This window comes from Ambystoma mexicanum, chromosome 11, assembly GCF_040938575.1.
Source record: "Ambystoma mexicanum isolate Mex_15411 chromosome 11, UKY_AmexF1_1, whole genome shotgun sequence".
Classification (NCBI taxonomy): Eukaryota; Metazoa; Chordata; class Amphibia; order Caudata; family Ambystomatidae; genus Ambystoma; species Ambystoma mexicanum.
Genome location: NC_090934.1, coordinates 655,346,500 through 655,371,854, shown reverse-complemented (window position 1 = coordinate 655,371,854; position 25,355 = coordinate 655,346,500).

Here is a 25,355-nt window from a genome sequence, read left to right as displayed (position 1 = left end):
TACCTTCCTCAACCGTTGCCCTCCACCCGAGCGCAACACCCTGCCCACAGCAAGATTGTACTTTTCCAAAGCACCTGGGACCACAACTCCCATCTGCCTTAGAACGTGCACATGCACCTTTGACATTATGCCCTTTCCACCTCCAAACATTCATGGTATCATTACCATTTCCCTCCACCAAACCTCTTGATGATATGCCGAACAGGCAACAATGGCTTCCAACCACATCATTGTTACCCTCTGCTCCTCCCTCTATCCCCAAACCCCCTTCATAAACAGCACCACAGAAGTGCTACTTAAACCAAGGTTCAATACCAATAAACCCTGCACAGCGCAGCAGTCTCGCACTCATACATCCCATTTGCCCACTCCCCTTGCTCTCGTCCCACCACCCAGCCTATCACACTTGCCACCCCCCACACAAACTTCTCTGCTCTACTTGCTCTTCCTACTCTCCCTCAGATGAAACTCACCCAACCCTGTAACATCCCCATCGCTCTGCACATGAGAAACACAAAAGTAACACACCGCACCGCTCATTTCATACTCATCACACCTGCAAATTTCTTGCGGCCCACCTTTACGCAAGACCAGCATCATCCCAAAATCTCCCTCCTACGCTGAGGACAAACTCTCTGCCTCCCCATCCCCACCACTTATCTCCACCACATCATGTAGTGGCCTTTCCACCACACACCGACTCCTCTCTAGAACCCACCCCATTGCACCCATGCACCCGATATCCATGACCTCATTATTGATCATAATGTGTATCTACTAGCTGTTACCGAGAGCTGGTTACACAATGCTGCTGGCTCCCTCATCTCCCTGGCTAGTCCATTCTTCGTGCTGACGAACAAAGAGAGCCAAGGAGGTAGTGTCGCCAGCATTAACAAATCAAAACTTCCCTTAAGCACCTCACCTCTACAACAACCACCAGGCTATGAAATCCTTCTGAACAAACTTGAAGCCTCACCCAAAACCAGCATCAACTTGCTTCTCCTCTACCGTCAACCCTCACAGTTTACCACCCCTGAATCTTACATTCCCCACCTCCTCACACCCCTCCTTAAACCCAACACCAAACTTATCCTCCTAAGTGATTTCAATTTAGGCTTCAATGACCCATCCGACCACAAGGCATCCACCCTCACAACTGCCCTTGATGAGATGAACCTCTCCCATCTAGTCCTTTCTCCTACCTATAAAAAAGGAATAACTCTCAATTCTATTCTCCCATGCAACATTCCTCTCCAAACATCTTCCCCTCTACCCGTTCCTTGGACTAATCACTTCTTGATCCCTTTCACCTTCACTACCTCCATCAATAACACCTCCACTACTAGCCAAACCCTTCCCATTACTGTCAGACACATGCACAAGCTCACACTTGAGCTCCTAGCCCCTTCCGTCCCCCCCTCCCTCTACCCATTTCCCAACAACACCACACCAGAAGCCATTCTTGTTCCTACAACTTTGCACTACTTGAAACACTGGACAAGCATGTTCCCTTCAAAACCACAGCCCGCAAAAAACATAACACCTAAAATTGGTTCTCTGATGACCTTGACTCCCTCCAGGAAAAGAAACAACCTCTTGAACACATTTGGAGTAAAAACCCCTCCGCCACTAACGAAGAAGCCCTCCAATGCTCCGCCAACTCCCATAAAGCAGCCATCATCGATACCAAAGCTAACATCCGCAACACCAGAATTTCCAACGCTAGCTCCAACACCAAAGAATTCTTCAGAATCCTCAGAGAGCTCGAATCCCCAGCTCTTCCCTCAGACACCTTCCCTAGAAACAAAGCATGGTGCACACTTATCCAATCATCCCTCGACACCAAAAAACAAACATTAAGGGACAAAGTGATTCACAAAAAAAACTCCTACCTCTGTTACCCTTTTACCCCCAGGGCAGCATACTCATCACTGCAACCCCACCACACTATATCAACTTATCCACTGTCTCCCCTGCTGAAGTCTGTACCACCATCCACCACCTGAAAGCCTCAACCTGTGTTGGTGACACCTGCCCAGACCACATTGTCAAAATGTGTGCCGATCCTCTTGCCCCCATCATAGCCACCTAGTTGAAGACTAACTCAAATCCCTCAGCAATCAAAGAAGCATGGGGTCACGCCCCTTCTGAAAAAACCCACACTCGACCCCACCATCCCAACTAATTATCGACCCATCACCACTTTCCCAGAAAGACATGCAAACTTGTGTGGTCTAATATCCATGAATACATATGAATATTGCATAGAAATGTGTGGCTTAATACCTGCAGCTATTCTACAACAACAACCAGACAGCTGGCGTGCTACGTTAACGTGGCTACGCCTAGGCACAATGCTCAATATGTACATGTGTGATGACAACCAATAAAACCAGTTATTTCTATTCTATCCTAACCGTGCTAATTGGGAAAAACAGAGAGAAAAAATAACACTTCCCTGCTCTCCCAGGCTCGCACGAAGTGACCCCCATATCTGTGAAAGCTCCCCGCACTTCAGTGATGACATCATCACCTCTCCTGCCCTCTCCCATTCTACTAAAACATTTGTCGTTTTTGTGATGCAGATTGAGTTGAAATGTCAGCTAGCCGCGGGTAAAGCCTAGGTAATAGCTTCTCCATCAAATATTAAAATATCACTGGATGGAAAAACCCCAAACCACAAAAGGATCCTGAGTCAACACTTCATGCCCAAGTTGTAACAGACCCGGTCCAAATCCATCCAGTGGTTTGGGCTGTGCGGTCCAGTATAAATTTACCTTTTTTGTCTATGGGAAATGAGGAGTAGGGTGAAAATGCTTTTATTTGTTTTCTTAATAATTTTTTCTTTTTTAACAAATCTTTCCCATACTTTCCAGTCTGAGGGTGCCTGTGACAAACATATTTTTGTGCACATTTTGAGCCAAAACTTTTGCCCAAGTCAAAAGTTACTAGCAATTCCATTTTTTGATTTCCTATGTGACTCTGACTCATTTTAACTAAAGGGCGGAGACAGCCACCCTAGAATATATATTTCTTTTCAGTGAAAAACCTTTGATAAAGGCACGGTAAAGAAGATTTGCACTTATAAAAACCTTTGAAAATCACTGAAAAACTTTGTTAAAGTGACATTATGCTTAACACTTGCACTAATAAAAACCTATGAAATTCATGGAAAAAAACTTTGTTAAAGGGATGTTATGGTTCTAAGGTAAAATCGAAAAACCAAAGAAATTCGCAAGTTATGTCTGTGTTATTCCGTCCAGTAGCTTCTAAAATATTTGACAAGGAAGGTGGATTCCCTCTTCTCCCAAAATGATAGCTTAATTTTTCCCATGGTGCAAAGTCTTTTCAAAAAGGGAATCTGCCATTTTTTTGGCTCGATGAAAGTTGTTACCGCGATAATTATAGTGGAAATACGAAAAAGAAGATTGAAAAAAAAGCTATTTGCAGGTGGGAAATTGATGAAATCACATCAGGATAGAGTTGGGGCGGGGGAAAGAGGAGACAACATGTGAAATTGGGGAGTTGTGGTGGTCTGGGGTGCCAGTCACAGTTCAAACATTTGCACATTACTGTGGTGATACCACAAACATTACGGCAGTTATAATGGGGGGAATATGTCACATATAAAACCGGGCATGATTGCGGTAATTACAACACAATTAATTTGATCATTACTGCAGTAATTATTGGGGGAATGGAAATGGAGGAACAAAAAATATACAGGAGGACATCTGTTGTGATCACATCGACGAGACAGTGGGAAATGGCTCTTTGGGCCAGTGAACCTAGCCAGTAGGCCCCAAAGAAAACTATTAGTTCAACATATGCGGCGGCAATGCCCAAAGGCTGTGGCCACTGGCCATGGCCAAAGGCCAGGATGAGTGGGCTTGAAATAAGTCCAGTCTATTAAAATATACAGTGGGCACAGCCAAAGGCTTTGCTCACTAGCCAGGGTGAAAGGCCAGGGCTAATGGGCCCCAAGGAAACATTTAGGTGCAACATGTACAGGGCTTCTGGCATGGGCACTAAAGAAATCCATTGGTGTAACATGTACAATGGTCTCTGCCGAAGGCTATAGCTAGTGGCCCTTGAATAAACTATGGCATAACAAAACCCTTAAAATTATGTGACCATTTTTTAGTTAAGGGACAGTTGTCAGAATTAATGCAACGAAAAAACCCATGACATTCAGCTGATGTAGGAAGTGATGAACATCATAACTCGGTGCCCCCCCTGTTGCAAAGTCCATGAGCACATACATAAAAGAGGGGCTTCACAATAACAAACAAAATTAGAGGGCAGCAAGATAGCTCAGTGGGTTGAGTGCTCACTGCTATGATATGTGTGTGATCTGCTGGTCGCATGTTAGAATCCCAGCAAAGCCAGCTCAGCCTTTCATTCTTCTGAGGTCAATAAATGAGTACCAACTCTCGAGGGGTGATATTGTATGTATGTGTGTTCTATTTAAAGCACTTAGGTGCAAACGTTATATAAATAACAAATCATTACATCCTAGGGGGATCAACGAGGGGACAGAGTTAAGATGATCATCACATCTGCTGAATTTCAAGGGTTTTGTTGTATTAAATCTGATCACCTTAACTACAGTCTTTTCAATTAATATATATAGTGGCCGAGTAGTTATGGTTAAGTTGCTGTTTCCGTAGGAAGAGCACCTTTTGGCTGGCTTATAACTCTGCTCTCCCTGGACCAATCCTCACCAAACTTTGCAAAAAAAGTATACGGGTCACTCTGAATTTTTTTTGCAAAGTTTGGAGATGTTTGGGCCAGGGGGGTCCCAAAACATCTTTTTTTCCCCATAGACTGAATGGGGAAAAAACTTTGCGCATGGCAACAGGTGAAACCGCTGGACGGATGTGCACCAAATTTGTGCCAGGGGCAGGGGGTTGGACCCAAAAGCGTACTTTAGTAAATTTGGTGAGAATCCGTCCAGTACTTTCCTTTAAAACGGCCAAAAAATATGTCTGAATAAATTTGTGATATCTATGTCTGCTCCGCGGTCACATTTCACTGTTCGCTCCGTGGACATGATACCGATTGGTCAGGGGGGGTGGCGTCATCACCGCGGACACGCAACGTGTGCGCCGATTGGCTACAGCGAGCCATGATGTACGTCAGAATGTGTGGATGCGCCCGACATCTTGGATACGAGGACAGTGCGCTATTTACCAGAGGCAAAATGCTGTTTTCAAAACTGCTTTGCTCTCCTATAGTGCGTGGGGAGGATCACAGAGTAAGAGACGGATGAAATACTGTACTTGTTTGGCCGGCAATTGTCTATTATATATTCTGCATTTACGCGTTCTTCTGGATGTTTGTACGTGGAGAAAGTGAGGGATCTAATAAGGCTACTATTTGAGTCCGTGCTGTATACAGGCACCTTGAAAATGTTTGCAGGACACGCGTGGCGTTAGTGATCATTAATTTTGAGTGTATTTCCCAATTACATTATATTTTCCTATGGGTGTGTTATTCCTTAGTACACCACCATGGTCGTGACATGCTGCGGTGGTTGTGGACAGGGCCTAGACTCTTGGATGCATGGCAGTAGGCCATAGGCCGAAGGCCATATTTCCAAGACTGTAGGGCCTGCCCACAACCACCGCTGCATGTCACGACCATGGCTACACGTGTAGTATTCATTATCAGTTGCATGGTTGAGGGGAGAGTGTAAACCCAACAAGAAGGTTATAAGCACTGGAGTTATAAGCCAGTGCACATCAACACATTGCAATAATACCTATGTACAAACAGGTAGGAGTGCAGTGTCTGGCCAGAATAAGTGAAGCATAGCGCACCTATCAATACACCCGTACTACTGTACATCACTGAGGTGATTGTGGGCAGGATGTAGAGTTTTGCTTCAATGGCTGCAGCACATAGACCATACATCATTGTCGTAAAACTCTAGGCCCTGCCCAGAAACACCACTTCATATTACTGCAGTGCATACACTCGTCCTATACGTTAGTATGTCAGATGTTTCTGGGGAGGGTGTACAGTGTTGGCTGCATGGCTGAAGCCCATGCACCCACTAACGACCTTGTTAGCGGTGGAGGCATAATCCATTGTAAAATGTTCGCAGGACACGCATGGCCTTAGTGACCATTATTTTTTAGTGTATTTCCCAATTACATTACATTTTCCTATGGGTGTGTTATTCCTTGGTACGCCACCATGGTCGTGACATGCTGCAGTGGTTGTGGACAGGGCCTAGAGTCTTGGATGCATGGCCATAGGCCATATTTCCAAGACTGTAGGGCCTGCCCACAACCACCGCTGCATGTCACGACCATGGCTACACGTGTACTATTCATTATCTCTTACCTGGTTGAGGGGAGAGTGTACAGTGTTGGGTGCATGGCCAAAGGGCATGCACCCTACAAGAAAGTTATAAGCACTGGAGTTATAAGCCAGTGCACATCAACACATTGCAATAATATCTATGTACAAACAGGTAGGAGTGCAGTGTCTGGCCAGAATAAGTGAAGATTAGCGCACCTATCAATACACCCGTACTACTGTACATCACTGAGGTGATTGTGGGCAGGATGTAGAGTTTTGCTTCCATGGCTGCAGCATGTAGCCCATACATTATTGTCGTAAGACCTTAGGCCCTGCCCAGAACCACCACTTCATACTACTGCAGTGCATACACTCGTCCTATAGGTTAGCATGTCAGATGGTTCTGGGGAGGTGTACAGTGTTGGCTGCATGGCCGAAGCCCATGCACCCAGTAACGACCTTGTTAGCGGTGGAGGCATAAGCCATTCTACACATATACATTCAAAAGTATGTGGACCCATATCTTAACCTCTAGGTCCTGGCGGCACCCACTGCAGCACATTCAAGAGGGACATAACTGACTGTATTGCTTTGGTGGAGTTGCTGTTTCCATAGAAAGAACTGTTTTTGGATGCCTTATAAATGTCGTACCCTTGGACTCATCGTCACCAAAGTTTGGAAAAAAAATATATCGCCTACTCTGACTTTGGTTGGAAGGTTTGGCCATGTTTGGTGCAGGGGGGGAAGTTATAAGGGGGAGGGGTTCTCAAAATGTCTTTTTCACTTTACACTGAACGGGGGAAAAGGTCGTGCTCACGACAATGTGGCTCTTTCCCAGATTGTTTGCAAAATAGCGTGTAGTAAGGTACCTTTGTTTGGGGGCCCCCTCTCTTCTACTAATGTTTTTGTGTGCACGGATACCGCCAGAAACAGTTCCAAAACAAGACAGCATTATAATTCTCACACTCAAGTAATAGTATTTCACAAGGTGACATTTCAGGGGGCCCAATGAGCTGTGGCAGTACAAAGTGAAAAAGTGCAGTTTTCTTCTCTGCAAAATGATATGTCTAAATGGAAGTTCATGCTCACTGCACCACAACCAATTATAGCGTGTGAATTAAAATGTCTTTTGCACTACTATTTCCCTCACATTGGCCTCTACAGTTTTGAGAACTAAGGCTATCATCTGCACTGTTTGCTTCAAACAGCGTTTCTGAAGCTGTATGGGAGTACAGGTTGTTATAATTAGATTTCATTATGTTGCTTCAAAGCAAGAATGTATTTGCCTTCTGAGTGAAGGCCACATGAGTTGCTTTTTTGGTTGACCGCTCAGTACACCTGCGCATCCGAGTGAAAGTAAAGGGGCAATTGTTTTTTTGACCTTGAGCCCAAGACAAACTTGCGCGCTATTCACGGAATGAAAGGGTAAAAAAAAAAACACAATTTATAAGGTTAAGTATTAAAAAATTTGTAAGTGACATGCATATCAGTCAAGGAAGAATCTTCGCTGCAAACACATTGGTGACTGACTTGCCGAAAAAGAATGGAGGCTGTAAATATTTTGTAAGTGTACTTTGGCCCACTGTACAGCAATCTGTGCTTTATTTTTACATAACTGCCCATCTAATTGTGCTAATATACTTAACGTTTTATTTTTCTACCCTTGTACAATTTTCCTGTAATGTTACAGAGTGCACACATTGCTCATTTGCACAGAATGACTGCACCCAACCTTTTTTACTGTTTATGTTCCTAATTTGAAACGCTTAGTTTGTCCACATAGGTTTGTGTATAACATTGCAAGTTTTTTTGGTCTTCTTTGAAATGACGAGCACTCTTTTCATACCTACATCATCGTCTTTCTGTGTACTTGGCATTTTATTTTCTCTTACGGTGCATGCAAAATCTCACCGTTTCTAATCTTCACCTATAGGTACATTTGGACATTAGTAACATATTACTAAAATGTCAAATTTGAGCACGTACTTTTGTGTACCACTTTGCACAGTTTCGATTTGATCTTTTAAAAAATGTTGGTACAGGTTGATTACTGACACTAATTTTTGTAACTTCTCCCGATTAGGTATATTGTGCCGTACTGTGCGTGCCATGGTTTTCAAATCCCGAGTGAGGGCTTCTCCGGACGGCAAATACAACTGCTCGTGAGCGGTTGCCTGTCCATAACAATAATGTGGAATGACACTGTAGGCCCGCTTTGTCCGTCCCCTGAACTCGTTATTCGGAGCAACGTGACATCATTTATGGTGCTGTAGGCTATACGTCATGACGACTTTTGGGAAATAACTGTGGAAACAAAGTGACTGCTTCAACGAAGACCCCAAAATGTTTGTTTGCGCAAAATAATAACGGCCTCCTTATCTTCAATGTTTGCAATGCCTCCCTAACCAGCATTGTAATCATTGCATTGCTTATGCGATTATTCTGATGGTCTCTGCAAGTTTGTTATTAAATAAATCTAGTTTGTAACCTGTAAAATGGTCACGTGTTCTTTACCATTCCTCTGTTTTATTTGCAAATGTAATTTATTAGCTTGTAAGTCGCTTAATGTTTTTTTTTTTTACAGTGTCTACGTCACGCCACGTTCTTGTGCTTTTTGCAACCTACAATGGAAAGGGAAGAGGGCCTATGTATGCAATAACCACCTTCCCTTTCTATGGTGGCCATCTTGAAAGAGGATTTTGTTTTGTGATCTTTTACTGCCAAAGTCGCCTGGGATTACAACAAGTACACGTTACTGCATTCGTAATTTAGACTATTGCTGGCAAAGATTATTGCACCTATGTACTTTACAGAGAAATAAGGAGTGCGTGAAGTGTATTCAAGTTTTTTTTTTTTCAATTATACTGTGAAAGGTCGCTGTTAACCCATTATTAACTTTGTTTACTGGTATCTTTATTTTTTGCCACGGCAGGCAATATTGTAATATGCGACCGGCATTGAGCAAAAAGGCATCAAACGGTAATATGAGTGACTATGTGTGGCAACAATTTTTTCCGTCTGTTATGTACAATATAGCAACACAGTTTCTTATGCTTTTGCATTACACCACTGCTACTGTTTCTTGGGGAGGAAGGCTGCATTTAGCTGATGTCTTTTTCAGATAAGTACAACTTTACCTACCAATATATAATGTGTACATTTTAGCTGCATACCAGTACGTGTTGGCGTTGTTTAAGGCAAATGTTGAAGGTATACATTTTTACATGAATATAAAATCTATTTCCACATTGCCCAACAGCCATACTTCGTTCAGGTAAGTGTGTACTGCTTCTGGGACATGTCACAGTGCTGTACGACAGTATATTTTCATGTGGCATTCTTCGGAAGCTATATATTGTTAACCAAACAACCCTTCCTAAAGGAACCTTTTGGTTATGTTGCACTATTGAAAATCTGTGTCATGCAGTACAACATTTTTTTCTTAGATACACCTTATATGTACATTGTACTACTAAAAACCTGTACAATTCAGTAAAAAAGAACTTTGTTGAGGGGACGTTATGGTTAAGTTGCCCTAACAAAGATCTGTACACTTCACTACAAAATACTTTCCACCTCCCCTTTATGATTCAAATTAAAACCGAAAAACCCCTGAAATTCGACAGTTATGGTAAATTAAGCCCCCAACCCTGCCACCGCCCCTGTGCACTGCTAACACTAACACCCACACCATGAAAGATGTCATCTGAAATGTCAATGCTGACATCAATGATGACATCATTTGTTTAGCCCCTTTCTTTTCCTTCCCTGCCATAAATATATATTTGCATTCAGTAAAGAAAATGTCACTAAAAGAATGTTATACTTCACAGTGCAATCAAACACCACTGCACATTCCCTCATTATAATAACCTAAGCAACCATAACTCGCACCATCTATGTGCATTGCTAAGACTAACACCCAGGACATCAAAGATGACATCACAAATATCATTGGCTGTGTAATATATATATATATATATATATATATATATATATATATATATATATATATATATTACATGGCCACGGTAGTGGCCATGTAGTTATGGTTAAGTGGCTGTTTCCACAGGAAGAGCACTTTTTCGGCGGCTTATAACTTCGCTCTCGCTGGACGGATCCTCACCAAACTTTGCAAAGAAAGTAGTTGGGTCACTCTGAATTTCTTTGCAAAGTTTGGTGAGGATTCGTCCAGGGGGGGCAAAGTTATAGGGGGGGTCCCAAAACTTTTTTTTTCCCATAGACTGAATGGGAAAAAAACTTTGCGCACGGCTACAGCCCGAACCGCTGGACGGATTTACACCAAGGAGCGGCGGCCTGGTCCCAAAAGTGTGCTTTTGTAAATTTGGTGTAAATCCGCCCAGTAGTTTTTGTAAAAATGACTAAAATGTAAGGCAAAAAAATTAGTGATATCTGCGTTCGCTTCGCGGACGGACTTCCCTGTTCGCTCCGCGGACAGCACCCCGATTGGCCGGTGGGCTTGCGTCATGTCCGACGTGTTCGCTGATTGGACGGCGAGGGGCATGGAGCACGTCAGATTTTCTGTGGCGCCCGCCATCTTGTATTCGCAGTCGACCGCGTACAGCGCAGTGAAACGTGGATAAAAAATTGTATTTAGTGCCGTGTGTTGGTGTGTAAGAGTGTTTGGGGAGGGTGGGGGAGTACGAGATTTTTCCGCAGAGAACACGGCTGTTCTGACATTTTGTAAATAAACTAAATGGTGGGGTGTTTAGAGGACGGAGTATGTGTCATTTTTGTTCGCAAGGAAGGTAAAAATGAGCTATGACCACTCGCTGTGTACTTAATTGTTCGTAAATACACCAACTGGGGGTGTCCTCAGGACGCTGTCCGTATTGTAATTTGTCTAGTTGAATGTGTTCTAAGAACACTGGCAGTGTACCGAAATGGTTGCAATTACACAAAATGGGGGTGTTCTGAGAACGTTGTTTGTATTGTTCGTTGTGAGGGTGAAAGTGTTTTAAGAGCACTCCTTTTGTCCGCTAATAGTACAATTTCCTAGCAGCGTCAACCGACTTTTTGTCCACTAAAGAAACGATAAATCCGGCTGGTGTACGTCGACATTATGTGATAATCCTATGACTGGCGCTATTGACTTGGCTGACTTGCTTTTGCGACACTAAATCATATCTCCCGCCACTAAGCATGATATTATCAAAGCATTCATATTCCCCGCCTCTCTTCGTGACGTTACAGGGTGCATAATGAAACGCGCCCAGTCGTCTCCAGTACTACGCGACTTTACACAGAACCCGGAAGACAACACACATTATGTCACAACACAGCGCGCCACAATTCAGAATATGAAACTGTGATTTAAAATCAAAGAGCAAGATTGTAAATGTTGTAAAGTACATTTATTTGACATCAAATGTTTAGAGAATATTCAGCAATTTGCATTTGTCTTTGTTGTCGATACGCAAAAGTTCATGTTGAGACACGCGATGTTCCTTTGCGGTACAGAGAGTGTTAGATCAGGTTACAACTCAGTGCGTCACAATTCGGAATATGAAACTGTGGTTTAAAAGTAAACAGCAGGATTGTACACTTGGTAGAGTACATTTATTTCACATGAAATGTTTAGTGAATATTCAGCGATTTGCTATTGTCTCTGCTGTCGATCAGCAAAAGTTTATTTGGAGCCGCGCGTTGTTCCTTTGCGGTAGATAGGCTGTTGGTTTATGATAAAAGCAGTAAATGGTCTCTCTGATAATCGGAAGGTTGCTCCAACAACGAGCCATTAGACCACCATATTGGTTGGTATGTTGTTTGTAGCCGCTAGTACTGTGTAAGGGCATATTGGTCCTTGGCGATTGTCCCATAAAATGGTGAGGGTCATGAAGTTGCATATTTGGACTTGCACCTGGCAGTTGAAGACCCCATCCGCTGGAGTCTGTAAATTGTGACATAGAAACGGGGCCACGTACCTGTTTTAAAAAACATAAATTAGTCGCACCAGCCGATCTTCATTAAAAATCATCATTTTATTTATTAGGGCGTGAAACTATTTGCTATCGAAGATAGTGCAACAGAGTATGTTAATAATAAAAAAAAATATTTTCCCATTCATATAGCGCTAAGAAATGTGAGGTATCTAAGCGGTGCTTATTATTAACCACGGTGTGTGGTGCTCATTTATCGACCACGGAAGGATGAAAGGCTGAGTTTGGGCTTGCCTGGATTCGAACTTGCGTTAGCAAGCTGTGTACGGATGTCAAAGCGAGCACTGTACTCGCTGTGCCACTTGACAGGCTACAGTAAAGTGGCACAGCGAGTAGAGCGTTTGACCGCCTATAGACCGGTTAAATTATTTCTATTAACCCACTCTGTGTCGTCTGCCTTTTTCAGAGCCCTTTAAACGACAGGGGATCAATTCGGCGGTGATAGTACGCAGTAGAAAACATTATGCCACTTTCAACGAACAAGTTCAACTTCAGCGGTCTTTAATGCTACGCTATTGTAATTATATTTGGTATAAAGTAATGTAAAGGGTTACTTACAGTACAATTGCAATTTCCATTGTCTACGAGTGGTGCAGTCCGAAAATACGACTCCGCGTGTGCCAACGATCTTTCGCATAGTGATATAATATGTAAAAGTGGTTTTGTTTCAGAAATTTCATCTTTATCTTCTCTTACGTTCTAGCAACACTCCTTCAAGAGAAGTCTCATCACAATCTCTGTCTGTCAAGGTCAAAACACAACCTTATAGTCTGCTTCGTGAGCCTCTCCGGGGCCTGAGAAAAAAATGAAGCAGCTGACCTTCACTGTGAACGAGCATAAATTCTTACTTTGCAACATTCTGTGTAAAGCCATCTGTAGAAGTTGGTTTTTGCACGCCATGTTTGTATATTGTTTGCGTGATATTAAAAAAAGTTTGTTTAAAGGACGTTATGGTTTTAAGTACAGCCGAAAGACCCCTGAAAATAGCAAGTTATGGTAAGCTATGAAAAATAACTCGCGCCAACACCATGCACTGCTAAGACTAACACCCAGGACATCAAAGATGACATCGCAAATGTCATTGATGAAATCACTGATGACATCACATGTGTATGTACTTTTCATGGAATTTGTGTACTAGGGATTTTCATTATAATGTTCTGAAAAAAGTGTCAAGGATATTGCAATAAATATCATACCGTTATTAGTGCTTTGCACGATGCATTTATATCAATAAATAGCATTGTATTATGGGATTCTATGTAGTATACTGAGCTGCTAATGGAGAATGATAGCATTGTGTGCAGAGTACAAGATAAAAGTATAATATTTGTAATGTTAATATGTAGAATAATGAAATAATTGTCCTGAAATGTTGGAAAATTCACAAAATGGGGGTGTTCTGAGGACGTTATTCGTATTGTGTGATTGCTTAGCTGTATGCAATGAGGGAATGGTACAGAGAGTAAAGTGGACGCCGTCCGCAGACACCCACGGCTGTTCGTGGACAGGGCGTGGTAAATCTGGGTTTTTCCAGGAAATCCAACATGGAAAGAAGACTGTACGGATCAGCCAATCAGATGTCGAGGTTGTGGATTTGTGTTGAAAGAGACTGTGTGTGGTGAAGATGGCAGAAGTGGAGAAAGTCAGGGTGTTGGTGCTCGGAGATATGTTTGTGTATGGTTTACAGCAGTACGCTGAATGCAGGCATGTTGCAAAGAACTTTGATGTCAAAGGAGTGGAGGTGGTGTGGAGCACTGTGCCTCATTGCAATGTACAGGGAATTGTACAAGTTTGTGCGGATATGGCCATGATGAACAGTCCGCATGTGGTAGTTTTGCACTATGGTGCTTTCCATTTGGGCAATGTCAGTGCCCCTACTTTGTTGGCTGATTTGGAATGCTTGGTTCAAGCCGTAGTGAAGATCCTTCCAAATGCGAAAGTAATTTTTTCTGGATTACTACCTAGGGCAATATGGGACAATAGTTCAGTTTTTTGTCCTCAGCAAAACATTTTAGGTGTGTCATCAACCGAGGCATGTGTGCCTTCATGCTTAGAGCTGGTATGTTCTTCTGTAACAATGAGAATATTGATGCCAGTAATGCTGTTAATTTTAAAGAAGATGGCATTTCTTTATCTTTTACCGGAAATGCCTTTTTATTTTGGAATGTAAGGGTTGCTTTGGAGAAGGTTATGTGAAGATTTTAGGAGTAAAGTAAGAAAAAAAAACAAGAAAAAAAATATAAAATAACAGGTGGGTGCCTGTCAAGCATCTGTAAAAAAAACAGCTCTTTTCAGAGCCAACTTCAAAGGGGAAATGGGGCACACTATTTAAATTTACATTCACCACGCTCAGATTTTCGATGTGTCCGCGGACATGGCGGTAGTCCGCGGACATGAAAATCACTACGAGGGGGTTAGTATGTTCTATGTTACATGTCAGGGATATTATGGTTAAGTTGTGTTACTAAAAACCTATGAAATTCAGTGAAAAAACTTTGTTAAAGGGACGTTATGGTTCCAAGTAAAACCGAAAAACCCTTGAAATTCGCCAGTTATGGTAACATAAGCAACCATAACTCGCGCCACCGTGCACTGCTAACACTAACACCCAGGACATCGAAGATGACATCACATGGCTGGCTCTCCCTTTTTATCCTTTACTGACATATCGAAGCCACATAGTTTTCTGCAGTAACAGTCAGGAAGTAAAAGTTGAAAAGGTACTATATTTGTAGACTTGGGTTCCTGTCACATCATGTATGAAACATGTACGTAGCGGAAGATACAGGCTTGAAAGAGAGGAATCCTTTCTGTGCATGAAGATAATCATTATGGTATCAGCACTTTGTCATAGTTTTAGTTTTTATTACTCCACCTTCCCTCTATATGCTCATATTTGTATACATTATAGTCACTCTCCATAGAGTGAATGGGAAAAAAATTTTGCTCGCGTCTACAGCCCAAACCGCTGGACGGATTTCCACCAAAGTTGGACCAGGATCAGCGGCTTGGTCCCGAAAGCGTGCTTTTGCAAATTTGGTGAAAATTCGTCCAGAAGTTTTTTTTTTAAATGACCAAAAAGTAGGTTAAAAAAAATTAGTGATATCTGTGTTCGGTTTGCGGATACACTTCCCTGTTCGCTCCGCGGAAAGTGTCCTGATTGGCCAGTCGTCTTGCGTGATGTTCGCGGACATGCAAAGTGTTCGCTGATTGGACGGCATGGAGCGTGAAGCGCGTCAGATTTTTCGGTAGCACCCGCCATATTGGATTCACGGACGTCCCGGACAGCGCGGTGAAACTTTGTTCAAAATGTGTATTTTGTAGAGTGTGTTGGTGTGTAGGAGTGTTTGGGGAGGGTGGGAGAGTGTGAGATAGGATGAAAGTTGTGTTTCTTATGTGTTAGACGTTCTTTTTGTGTTCGATTTGTTTGCGGACATCACGGGTGTTCTGAAATTTTCTAAATAAACAGACTAGGGGTTGTTCCAAGGAGTCAAAATGTGTCCGTTTTGTTTGCAAGCAAAGTGAAACTGTTCTAAGAACACTCGCGGTGTCCGGGGAGTGTTTGTAGGTGGTGTACTGAGGACGCTGTCCGTATTGTTCTCTGTCAAGTTGAATGTGTTCTAAGAACACGAGCGGTGTCCTGAAATGTTTGCAAATAAACAAAATAGGGGTGTTATGAAGACGCTTCTAAGAACACTCGCAGTGTCCGGGGAGTGTTCGTAGGGGGTGTCCTGAGGAGGCTGTCCGTATTGTTCTTTGTCAAGTTGAGTCTGTCCTAAGAACACTCGCGGTGTCCTGAAATGTTCGCAAATAAACAAGATGGTGGTGTTCTGAAGACGCTTCTAAGAACACTCCCCCTGTCCGGGGAGTGTTCATAGGGGGTGTCCTGAGGACGCTGTCCGTATTGTTCTTTGTCAAGTTGAATGTGTCCTAAGAACACTCGCGGTGTCCTGAAATGTTCGCAAATAAACAAGATGGGGTGTTCTAAAGACGTTTTTGAGAACACTCCCGGTGACCTGGAATGTTCGTAGGGGGTGTCCTGAGGACGCTGTCCGTATTGTTCTCTGTCAAGTTGAATGTGTCCTAAGAACACTCGCTGTGTCCTGAATTGTTCGCAAATAAACAAGATGGGGGTGTTCTGAAGACGTTTTTGAGAACACTCCCGGTGTCCTGGAATGTTCGCAGTGGGTGTCCTTAGGACGGTGTCCGTATTGTTCGTTGTTAAGTTGAAAGTGTTCTAAGAACTATCGCGTTGTTCTGAAACGTTCGTAGGGGGTGTCCTGAAAACAGTGTCTGTATTGTTCGCTGGCAAGCTCAAAGTGTTCTAAGAACACTCACATTGTTCGCTGACATTAAAAGTTTCCCATAGATCATAGTTGAAATGTTTGACTCTATGGATGTGATATGCTGCAGTGGTTGTTGCCAGGGCATAGAGTCTTGGGTGCATGGCCATTTGGCCATGCACCCAAGACTCTATGCCCTAGCAACAACCACCGCAGCATATCACATTCATATTTGTTTATAAGTTTGGGTGAAAAACAAATGTATAAGGAACAAAGGTATTAGATACTATGGATGTGATGTGCTGCTATGGTTGTCTTTATTATTGTATACTTACTGTTTGGTCTAGAAATGGGAGTCCATGTTTTTTTTTCTTCATTTCTGTGATAAAAGAAAATACCATGTTAGTATTAGTATTTTGTAATGACTTATTACATTGTATAAGCAATATACTTTTATTGTTTTTTCGACCCTCATATTTAGTAGAGTACAAATCAGAGTACTGTGCAATTTGCTCAGTTTTTGTATTTGTTGCTAAAATCATTGGGTCTGTGGGAGAAAAAAATAATCCATGTTGGATTTAAAAAAAAACCTTTTTCTGTTATGCTACAGTTTATTTGTTTGTTTGTTTTCAGTGTTCACTTGTTGTTTCTGGCTAATGCTTTATACTTTGCTTTGTTGTATTTCTTTTGGAACAGTAACAGATTCTTCATTTGTTTTGATATTATAAAATTTTGGAGCAGTTAAATACCAATTGGCATATTCTAACTGTCTATTTTTTTAATATATAGTAGTGGTTTTCATTTACCTATTTGGATATTGTTAAATTTTGGGACAGTTAGATACCAATTGGCGGATTCAAACTGTGTATTATTTGGCCTAATTTAGTGGTATTCATTTATCTGATTAGTTGTTGTAGAATCTTTGAGCAGTTAGATAGGTTTTGGAGTATTCTAACAGTTTATATTTTTGTAACACAAATATACTGAAAGGTCTAAATACAGTTTATTTATCAAATGTTGGTTTTAAGAACATCAAATAAGCGTTTTTAAGATTTGCTGGTAATCTCTGCTTTAGAGTAATGGTACTATCATTACATTCAAACCATCCACATTTCTTTTTTATGTATGCAGTGTAGTGCCCTGAATTGGTTGTGGCTCCTGCGTGGTAGATTATACCTACTGTTGTGAAGGTTTTCTTACCAAGTGATATTTGACCATGTGTGAATCCAGTCAGCTTGCAGTTGTTTTTGGTACCATCTGCATTGTAACGTAGAAGCATTAGTATTACATATTTACTATGTGTTTGTATTACTAACGTGGAGCGATTATCTGAATTGTAGGTAGAGCATAATCTACCATGGTTTGCATTTTGTACAAGTTGCTGAAATGGAATGGATTCACAATTTGGTATTGATATATATATGAAGCGTTCATTGCGGATTTCTTCTTGTGTCACATTGTTGCAGAGAGTGCATGTATGTTTCCACATGTATGAAATCTGAAAGATTTCATTTATAGGTATGTTTTTGTTTTCCAGTACTTGTAGTAAGTACATTAGAAATTCTTGTGGATCTTCCTGGAGTTTATAGTGAATTTCACCATTCCAGCACAGTAGTCCAATTGTCGTCTTATTCCAAAAACACTATATGTGTTGTCAGGATTGTTTGCTGCATTTCTGTGAAGTACTAACATTTGCAAACACAATGGGTTTGTACTGTGTGAGTAAATATTGTCAACAATTGGTGGTAATTGAAATAGAATATTCATTGCTACATTTGCATAGCAACTTACACCAACTATATTTGAGAATTTAAATGGTCCAGGTAGTTCTGTATGTAACTGCTTTTTTTGGAGTTTGTCTTCCTTCTTTAAAGAAGCACCAGGTTTACTTTCTCTAATTGATTCGTTTTTGTTTGTGGTACTTGATGGAGTATTAGTTTCTTTTACTCTCTTTGGAGGATTTCCAGTGACGTCCTGTTGCATTTCAGTTTGATTTAGTTTTCTTTTACAACGTTTTAGTTTTTGTGGAACAGAATATGTGTTTAGATGGGGAGTGTATAGTGAGCGAAGTCTATTATATTCTAAAATGCAAGGAATATCAGCGTTTACTTTACTTGCATCAAAGTTGATTAGAAATAGACCGTCAAGTGTACGTAAGCGTGAAAGTGCTACGTAGCTCATGCCTTCTTTAAAGACTGTGTTACCAATATCTATCATTGCTTTGTCTAGGGTAAGACCTTGTGTTTTATGAATGCTGACTGTGTATGCAAGAGTTAGAGAAAATTGTTCTCTGCGTTCATACATATCTTTGAAGAGAAGGAATCTAGCTGTTGAGCGTCCTATCCGTTTTACTTCTGAAAGTTTGTCAAAGAGTATATTGACAAACTGAATTTTGTTGTCACGTGGGTATGTTTGAAAGCCAACAACTGTACCCAGTGCTCCATTAACTAGTCCTTGGTCCATGTCAAGGTTACGTTTAAGCATTACTCTGCAATTTAAGGATAATTTTAACATCTTTTCTAAGCCTGCTGTGTTTGAGATTGATTTTTCTAAATTATTTAGTCTTGTTGTGGCTTGGTCACACATGGGTAGTGTCATACCATGTACATCTAGTTTGTCTGTGGCGCTAATTTCCATTATTGGTTGCATTTCTTTACTTAGCATGATTTCATTGAATTTGAAACAGCTTGCAAGAGTTGGCATTAAGGCCATACAATTGACATTTTTGTGGGCTAATTGTTCCATAACATCTGTAGCACATGCATTATCGCCATAAAGTGCATTAATCTGTCGGGTTTTCAATGTCGCTTCTGCTTCTTTAGAAAGTATACCAACTCTCAAACTTTTTAAAATGTTGGCTTAAGTGAGATCTGCAGATTGGTGCATGTTTTCTGTTAATTCTCTGTATTGGAAATGTTGCCAAAGGTTGAAATTTCCAATGCTGCCAACAGTTTTACAGCAGAGTTTGTGCCCTAATGTTTTAAAAATAGGTTCACCTTTTATTGGTGTTAATTGAAGCAGATCTCCAAAAACAATAATGTGTTTTCCTGCAAAGAGCTCTTCATAGTCTGTTTTGAGTACTTCTTGTAATCTGAGGTGAATCAAAGCTAACATCAGGTTGGAGACCATGCTCACTTCATCTATTAGTAGCATTTTCATTTGTTTCAATACTCTGCGTAATTCCATTGCAGCTTCTGCAGAAAGTTTGTAATAGTCTAATTTGTTCTGGTGTTCTACTGGTAATAGTAGTAATCGGTGTAATGTAACACCACCTATGTTGTAGGCAGCTAAACCTGTGGGGGCAGTGACAACAGCTGACAGATTGTGGTTTGTCAATTGTTGAAGGAACTTACTAATGATTTTGATTAGGAATGTTTTGCCAGAACCATCTTCAGCACTGACGTACAGTAGTATAGGTTTATAATTATGGCAGGAACATTCTTTATTTTCATGTTTTACACCATGTGCAATTTGTTTTGTTACTTCTTGAAAAATGCTACTTTGCTCATTGTTTAGTTTTGATTGTAGTATAGTTAAGTCTTCCTTATCTTCATACTGACACATGGTGTTTTCTACTTCTATCATAGCTAATTCTGCCTCATTTGTTATTAGTGGTTCTCCCAGTGGTTCTTGGCTTCCTGTTACAGAAGGTTGACTACTGTCAGGAGTATCCTTATCTAGTTGGGCTTGGAGCTCTTCTTCGTGTTGCTGTTCATTGTGCGACATTGTTTTGTACTGTGTAAAGTTTACATCAGTTGTAGTGCTTTCATTTGCTTTGAAAGCATCCTCATATGAGTCATAGTTATCTAGTAATTGTTCTTCTTTTCTCCATGGTTTGAAGAGTTGTAGCAGGGACATGTAATATACTTCTTTATGTTGAGGAGTCTTCAATGACAATTTGATATGATTAATTAAATTTGGTTTAGTGAGTTTAACTAAGCTGCCTTCACAGTTTGTCACTCTATATTTACCTTTTTTTTCATCGGGTTTCATATTATTTTTGTATGTGTAGTTTTGGGCTATTTGGTATAGACACATGTTTTCCAAAGTACTACTTCTGTTTGGGTAGTATGTGTCCAATAAATTGTTTATTAAAATGTCTTGGCTGTTGGGATCATGTTTGGCTATTGTTTCTATATCTTCATATGATTTTAGAACTCTTTTTCTAGATTTAGCTGGACCAAGACTTAGCCATACTATATTTTCAGATTTACCTTACAATGAAGTACCAGTTAAACGATCAGCTGCTTCATAAGATCCACATTCTCTATGGGTGGGCATTTTTATGCCCAAGCTGTATAATTTCCGAGATACTGTTTTATCTGATGACAGGTCATTCCAGAGATCTTGGTGCTCTGTCTTTTCTGCTTTAGTTAAGTATGCTGTGACATATCGTGCAACTGCAGTAGAATTGTCTGCAATGTACTGCACATCTATGTTTGCATTCCATAAGTGGGCAATGATTGCATTATAATCATTGATATATTTTTCTTCTTCTTTTCTTTTTATGTAATATGTATTTTTAGATGACTTTCCTTTAACAGTATGTCTAACTGAAGACATTTGGTGTAGTATTTGCCTTTGTTTTTGTATTTGCGACGACGATATTTTCCACATTTGTGTCTTTGAAATTGTAAAATGTGTGCACAAAGATCACTATTTGTGGCTTCTGATGGAATTTCACAAGTGACATATTTTTCAATAAACTGTAAAATAGTGGCATCACTGTCTTGACCAAATTTAGGAGCATCTTTAATCCATAAAAGCATGTGGATATGTGGTGCTCCTCTGGCCTGGTATTCTTTTCTCCAAAAGAAGTGTTGCACTTCTCCAAGGGGAGGAACAGTTTTATTACAAATAAAATGTAGCATAGCAATGAAGCGATGGTGAAAATATCTTGAAACATTAACAGGATCCAAAGCACAAAGTTCTCCAGGTGTTAGAATATCTATGTTTGTTTTGTTTTTATTTGATATGCGTAGGAAATCATGTAAATCTTCCCACGCATATTCTGCACAACTTAATGTAACAAACCAAGTGGGTGGGCCAAGGTTTCTGATCATACAACGTACATCTCCATGACGTCGAAACCAGTACTCTTTAGTACCACGCATATTTGCTAATAGATTAGTAATATTTGATTGTAAAACCTCATCCTTTTGTTGCACTTTCTCTAATAATTGTGTAGCTGTCATATTTTGAAAGTGTGATCCTGATTTTAATATGTGTGCAACTCCGTAACATAAAGTTGCTAGTTCACTTTCAAAGAGTAGGTGGAATATGTATTCCCAGATTTAGACAAAATGTGGATCTTCAGAATACATCCGTAATGAGCGGTATTCTGAAGCTGATATTTGAATAGGTCTATCATCATACCTTCCTCCTTTGCCAGTAGGAAAGAGTAGAGGAAAAGCACGTGCTTCTATACTTTTTTCCCATATGCTGATTGGTGATCCTTTTGTTTGACGCATTTGGTAAGTTTCCAGTACATCTTGTACGGTGTCATTACAGTGCAAAGGATGAATTCTATACTGGTCTAAAGTATTTGATATTGTAGCAGGATCTAGTAGCTCAAATTGACCAGCTTCTTGTGTTTCTTGAATTATTTCAGTTGTATCTTTCAAGTGTTCACAATATTAATTTCTTTGTAATATTCATTATTCTCTTTGAGATATTGGAAGGCTTGTCTAACTTTATATAAATCTACCAGCTGTTGCCATATTTTTTTGTCTTTTGTAGATACTCCATTTACTAATATAATTAAAGATTGGTGCATTGGACGTTGCACTCCTAGAATATGCACATTTTCTTTAAAATTTAATGGTAAATAAACTACTTTTCCACAAATGCCTTTTACCAATTCAGAGGGAGGTAATTTTGCTGTTTTTGGTTGAAGGCGTATTATTGCTTGAAATGGGTGTACTGTTTGAATTATGATGCTCTCATATAAATTAAGTTGTTGTAGAGGTTTTGGTACTGGGTATAATTCCAAATTATTTGTGATAGAACGTGAAGGAGTTTGGTTGTTGTCAAGTTTTGTGGTGCAATAACTGCAAAGTATTAAGGGCTCAGTTATTTCATATTTGTTTTCTGCTAGAAGGTAGAGAGATAATTCAAACCATTTAGAATCTTCATTGTCTTCTATTTTGTATGATAGGTCCACAGTTTTTGTGTTACTTTTATAAAAAATTCTACGGCAACATACACATACATGGTTTGGTACTTCAGCTGATGTACTTTTAAATTTTAGTATTTCTTTTTTGTATGTGTTTAGCAAAAGGTTGCCATGTGTAGAATTGTTGCTTAATTGGTTTAAAGCTATTTCATTCTGTAAATGGCTTTCACTTCCAAAATATTTTTTCTGGATATAGTGAATTTCTTCAAGTAGGTCTTTTGCTGTTCCATGTAGAAGGATGTTATTTAACTTTGCTAGTGCTAAAGCAGGACTTTTAGCATAGTACAGTTTATAGACTAGATTTCTTATAGTTGAATAATGTGTTGATATCCTTTTGATATCATGGAAAGTGGTTTTACAAGTAGGCCCTGTAATGCAGGCCAATGAATGTCCTTGTAGTCCTGTGTACTTGCGCACTGGACAGGTATCTATATTTTGCAGTAATTTAATTTTGATTTTGTCTTTGCTTTTTACATATTTATTGAGGAATTGGTGTAAAGATTTGAAACATTGTTTAGGAATGTTACACATTGACGTGCGTGGCCGTTTGTACACTAGACGTTCTGATTCAGTTGAATGGAGGGGTAATTCTAAGTTTTCAGGGCATATTTTTGTAAGGAGTACTTCTTGTTCCATTATGGTATTATTCACTTTTTCATAACCTCGACCACTGCTATTTATGGCAATTGTATTAGTTTGCTTTTGTCTGTATGCTTCTTCATTAAAATATGGTTCTGTGCTCGTAGTGTGATTCCATTCACCTCCGCAGATACTTAATAAGTTCTTTCTGTTGACATTTTGCTTATTGAGAAGTCTTTTTTGTAATTTAGTTATTAGTTTTGTTAGTGGTTTCATTTTGTTTAACAGTAAAATAAATACATTTCTTTTGAGAAGAATTGCACTGTCCATCAATGCTTCTAAGATTAATTTCATACGATAGGTTTTAAGCTTTGAACCTGATTTCTCTCCTGTTTTTATAAGATTTTGAAGGACTTTGTGACGGTATATTTTGGCTAAAATACTTTTCTTGGTATGCTTACTTTGCACTATATTAAAACTTGAAGTTGTTTTATCTGTACTGATAGCTGATTTTCTGTTAATTGTTTCTTGGTTTGTTTTACATTTTGATAGAGGAAGCGAAGTTGTTGTACTTGAAACTTCTTGTGTTTCATTAAATGATTGTATTAGCTGTTTTGTTTCAACTTTTTTTACAAATTCTGCTAGAGATGGATGCTTATGTTGGACTCCTTTATTTTCATTTGCTCTAATTGTGCGTTGCTTTCTACGGAGTTGCTTTTGGTAGGCATTCTTTAGGGTCTGTTGAAAAAAATAAAGAAGATATGGGTTGGAGTGTTCTGGAATGTATGTGTGCTGTGTGCATGAGTGTTTGAGTAAGATGATAAAGATGTATGTAATGGTGTGTGATTGTGTATTGGGAACTAAAACTAGTAGGGATAGGTATTCTTAAATTTATGTGTCACTAAACTGGGGTTCAGATGACAAAAAAAAAGTAAGCTAGTGGTGTGGAAAAGTACAAATAGTAAATCTAATGTATACAATTAAAACAGTTCTTTGTTCTATAATATGAAAATTGTAGTGGTTCAGTTGGCTAATTTGTGTGTCCAAAAATAGAAGTTTGTGGGCCATTCTGGTTGTAAATCACTGTTTAGGACATGGACATTTTTGGACAAAATGGTACTAAATCTCTATTTTAAGAAACCAAAATAGCTGGTATTAATGTTATAGCATATTCGATTAATAATATAAATATTATGGTGATATTTTACTTACTTTTTATTTTAAATTAACAGGTAACTTCTTAGTTTTTCTTTCTTCTTCGAATTTGGCTGCTTCTTTTCAGGAAACTGGTCTTCACTGCAACTTTAAAAGCTTCAAATTAGTAACTTTGTTTGTATATAGCAATGTTTTTAATTTAGATATTGATTTTTTTAATTGAAATCCTCAGTGCCTTCTGTAAAACCATTAAACTAATTTATTTACATAAGATACATTGCATTAGTTCAGTGTATATGATATGTACTTAATGAACAAATTGTATTGAATGACTAACTGTAGCAAAAATAAAATATCTTTACTATGTCTTGTGAAATTTATGATATATTAGTGAATACCACTATTTCTGTATGTAAGTAAACTGTTGTAGGTAATAGCGCCTCAATGTCATGTCTAATTTAAAGTAATTAAGTCAATAAATAAATAAAAACAAAAAATATGAAATTGTATAAGTATTTTTATAAAGGTTTAAACATAGATTGTGTTTGCATGCAATTTTGTTTGAATATATGTAGTCTATATATTTCTTTTAAAAATGTTAGTTTAACATGATTTGAGTGTGTGTGTTTAAAGAAAGTAAAAAGTATAAAGGTGTATAAGTGGTAGTTGATTTTAGGAAATTGAAAAAAGTACAGTAAATTCATTTAACAGATTTTACAAGGTAAAAGTCTGTTTGAAAATGTGTTCATCTACCATAGCTCTCAAGTCACACGCTTTTGGCGGGTGTCACACGCCTTGTAAAGGGCAGACTCACCCGCCAAGACTCCTGGACGCCCATTCATTCCAATGGGCGTCTCACCTGCTAAAAACAAAATCGGGTGATTTCACCCG